The sequence below is a fragment of the Silene latifolia genome, chromosome 1 (genome assembly GCF_048544455.1).
Source record: "Silene latifolia isolate original U9 population chromosome 1, ASM4854445v1, whole genome shotgun sequence".
NCBI classification, from domain to species: Eukaryota; Viridiplantae; Streptophyta; class Magnoliopsida; order Caryophyllales; family Caryophyllaceae; genus Silene; species Silene latifolia.
The window spans coordinates 159,394,822-159,399,124 of NC_133526.1; the positions used below are offsets into that span (position 1 = coordinate 159,394,822).

A 4,303-nucleotide genomic window follows, 5' to 3' on the forward strand; every position below is an offset into this window, starting at 1 on the left:
GAGTGACCCCCTACTCGATCGAGTAACCTAGCTACTCGACCGAGTAGCCTCTACTCTATCGAGTACCACTCATGACACGCAACCCAAGATGGTTTTAGCACGTAATTCTAAGACTAATCCCGCTCCCAAGGTCAGTCAACATTGGTCAAAGGGTCTCTAAAAGGGCGGGTATTACAATAACACTCACACTAGCCCCTAGATCACATAAGGCTTTGTTGATCGTGGTGTCGCCAATGGTACACGATATTGAATAGCTTCCCGGATCTTTAAGTTTTGGAGGTGAACTCCCTTGAAGGATTGCACTACTCACCTTAGTGAAGGCGATAGTCTCAAGCTTCCGGATCGACTTCTTTTTCGTAAGGATGTCTTTCATGTACTTTGCATAGGCTGGCACGTGATTGATTAATTCCGTGAAAGGAATCGAGACTTCCAAATTCTTCACAATCTCCATAAATTTTCCAGGTTGGTCATCAAATTTGGGCTTAGCTTGACGACTTGGAAAAGGAAGTCTAATCACAACGGGCCCCTTCTCCTTGGCCTTGTCTTCATTTTTCTTTGAAACTTCTTCTTTTGTTGGTTCTCCATCCTTGGACTTTTGCACAACTTCTTCTTTGTCACTAGCTTCCACAACTTCATTCTCAACTTTCTTCTTCGGTGCTTCATATCTCGTACCACTCCTCAAGTGAATGGCACTAACCGTTTCATGTCTCGGGGGATTACTTTGAGGTGGTAATTGCCCCTTTTGTCTATGTGGGCTTGAAGATGCTAGTTGAGTCAATTGGGTTTCCAACATTTTGGTGTGGGCTAGGATGTTGTTGATGGTGATTTCCTTTGCTTGACTATCCTTTTGCATTTGAGTGAAAAACTCTTGTTGATTATTTTGCATTTGGAGGACCGCTTTTTGAACATCAAAACCTTGGTCATTTTGTTGATTGTATGGAGTTTGATTTTGGTAACCTTGGTTTTGGTTGTAAAAGGGTCTTTGATTTTGGTTTCTCATGGGAGGTGGGGTGTATGTTGGTTGAGGGTTTTGAACATTTTGGCTTTTGTATGAGAGATTTGGGTGGAATTTGGTGTTTTCATTGTAATAATTTGAATAAGGGGTACCACTCTTTTATGCTTGAAAAGCATTCACTTGTTCATTTGTTCCCCTACATTCACTTTGGTCATGTCCCAAAGTTCCATAATTCCCACATATCCCACTTGGGATTGATGAAGATGCCGTCATGGCATTGACATGGTGCTTTGGTGATTTTGAGGCTTCTTCAAGTCTAGCCATAACTTTTTCGAACTTCAAATTGATGGTATCAATGTGAGCACTAAGTTGAGCACCCAATTGAGTAATAGAGTCAACTTCATCCTTTCCTCCTCAAGTAGCCTTGCGAGGTCTACTATATTGTGAATTATGGACCACCCTTTCCTCAATCTTGTTCCAAGATTGATTGTCGTCAACTTCGGTGAACATACCATTTGATCTCATGTTTAGAATGTTTTTTGAGTCTTCATAAAGACCATTCCAAAATTGTTGTACCAAGAACCACTCACTAAGTCCATGATGAGGACATGAGCGTCAAATTCCCTTGAATCGCTCCCAAGCCTCATACAAGGATTCTTCATCTCCTTGCTTAAAGCCCGTAATTTGAGCTCTTAGCATGTTAGTCTTTTCCGGTGGGTAGAACTTTTTGTAGAAAGCTAGAGCCAATTTCTTCCAAGAGTCAATTCCGAGAGTAGCCTTATCAAGCCCTTTCAACCATTGCTTTGCGGTGCCAATTAGAGAAAAAGGAAATAAGACCTATCGAATTTGGTCTTGAGTTACACCGGTTTGAGAAATCGCATCACAATAGTCACAAAAAGTCTCCATGTGAGAGTGAGAGTCTTCACTAGGCATCCCCCCAAATTGGCTTCTTTCGACTAATTGGATAAATGCGGATTTAGCAATGAAATTTCCGGTTAAGTGTTGTGGTGTGGGATTACCATTGGGTAGGTTCTCCTCGGTTGGTATGGAATGTGATGAAAATTTAGGCATTGTGGGTTGATTTTGTGTTGGATTTTGTGTTGGGTTCTCCTCACCTTCTCTTGCAAAAGGGTTCACGAACTCAATAGTGTTTGGTTGAATATCTACAACCTCACCAATACCTCTCAAAGTTCTCCTAGCAAGTCTTCTATTGTTCGTCAAAGTCCTTTCAATTTCGTGATCAAAGGGTAACAAGTTACCTTGTGATCTTCTAGATTGCAAAATATCAAACAACTCGAAAATAATTAGAACAAACCTGGAGGAGCTTTACTTCCCCAAGGCAAAGAAAGACACAACTAATAACAATTTAAGAAAATCTAGATCAAGTTAAAACCCTCCCCGGCAACAGCGCCATTTTTGGTCGGACTCTCTTGAGAGGTTTAGTTTTCGGTACTTGTCGTTAGGAGCACCTAGACCAAAACACAATTTATAACTCCACAAACAACTCTACAATTAGTAAAGAGGCAAGTAAAGGTCGGATCCAAAGGGACGGGAATTGAGATGAGATTTTCAATTGCAACTAGTGGTGTCTAGGGGTGTCTCAATATGGGGTTTGAAGTAGAAGATCACTAAACTAAATAGTAATGAAAGTAAACAAGCAAGATGATTAAAAAGGGGTGTAAACAATTGATAAAAGGCACTAGGGTGTCATGGGGTCATAGGGGATTCATAGGAATTGATCATACAAACATATTCTCAAATTATAAGCAAGCGATTATTGTTGTGATGGATCGAGTTGGTTTATATCTTACAATCTTAGGAAAGTTTGGGTCCCAGAGCCGAATCGATTAGATTGTACAACACCTATAAGTCGACTTAATCTTCCCTACTCAACTATATGCATGGACTAATGAGACTCGAGTTGGTTTATGTCTTACAAGTCTCATTGAAAAGATAGGTGATGGGTAAAAAATGTAAGGATTCATAGGCTCGCATTTAATCAAACTTAACCTGTGCATAAGTTGAGATCACAACAAGCAAGCAAATAAACTATGAAAACATATTAATTTAAGCATGAATCATCCCCCATGTTGGTTTTTCCTAATTACCCATTAACCCTAGCTAAGGAAACTACTTACTCATTATCATGTTGAACATGCTAGCAAGGTTGTCAATCATACCAACAAAGTAAAACATGATGAATAAATGAAGAAGATTAACAATAACTAAAAAGGGTTGAAGAGGATTATCCCTACTAATGATTCCATTAATAAAGCAAAGAATAATGGAAGTACTTGATGATTGATTGGAAGGTTGTCAATCTCCCAATAATAACCCAAATAATCTTCAATTACCCAAAATGAAAGATGAACAAAAGAGAGATTAAGGAAATGAGATTTGTATTAAGACTTGATTAAAAGTTGATTACAAGATTAAAGAGAGATTTGATTGACATAAACTACACTAGAGATTGCTAAGAAGAACATGATAACCTAATTAGACTAATGGGGTATTTATAGTGGGGATTAGGTACATAAATTAGGGTTTACTAAGGGCTTAAATGACGATTAAGTCCTTGAGGAATCGCCGGTCTAAAGAGAGACTCCGTTCTCTTTTTCGCCGGTCTTTGAAAAATATGTGCATCCTTCATTGAACAAGTAGAAGACGGATTAGCTGTCACACAATCCAAGCGTCCAGGGCACGGGACGGGCGGATTGTGGGTCTTTTGGACGAGCGGATTCTTGGGGTGGACGGACGGATTGTGGTGGTTCTGGACGAGCGTCCAGCTGAGGAAGACGCTCGGATTGCTTCTCTTGGATGTGCGGATTGTGGACAATCCGCTCGGATTCTCTGTCAGCTTCTTCTTTTCTTCTTTTCTTCCTTTCTCTTCATAAAATCCTTGAGGATTTCCTCGGGGATGCAAGGATCTTTTCTCATCATTGCCCATATACTATAGTATGTACAAAGGCCTTCTAGTCTTGTCTTCTCTTTGATGCTTGGTCATTGAATTCAATCAATTTAGCTCCATTTTGCCATGAAAATGCAAGGTTTGCACTCCTTTCCTACCAAGGGATCAAAACCTCAAAGAATATGCAAAACAAAGGACTAAAGACAATAAATGACCCAAATATGCACTAAAAAGCATGGGAACAAGGTTAATTCGGGGACTAAATATGCTCAAATTATGGTCACATCAAATATCCCCAAACCGAACCTTTGCTCGTCCCGAGTAAAGAGGTGCCAAAGACTAGGACCTTTATTTAAACTAACCTAATAGCATAGCCGATATGAGACAATTAGCGGGTCTCACTCCGCCCCTTCAACTCACAACAAGACAACCATGAAATA

General features: G+C 39.9%; 1 non-coding gene across 1 annotated transcript; it reads left to right on the forward strand.

Annotated features, from left to right (window-relative positions):
* Positions 1 to 1,547: 1,547 nt before the first annotated feature.
* On the forward strand, positions 1,548 to 1,654 carry LOC141624725 (small nucleolar RNA R71). Its single transcript, XR_012534535.1, has one exon. It is a non-coding gene; the product is annotated as a small nucleolar RNA R71 (small nucleolar RNA).
* The last annotated feature ends 2,649 nt before the right edge of the window (positions 1,655 to 4,303 follow it).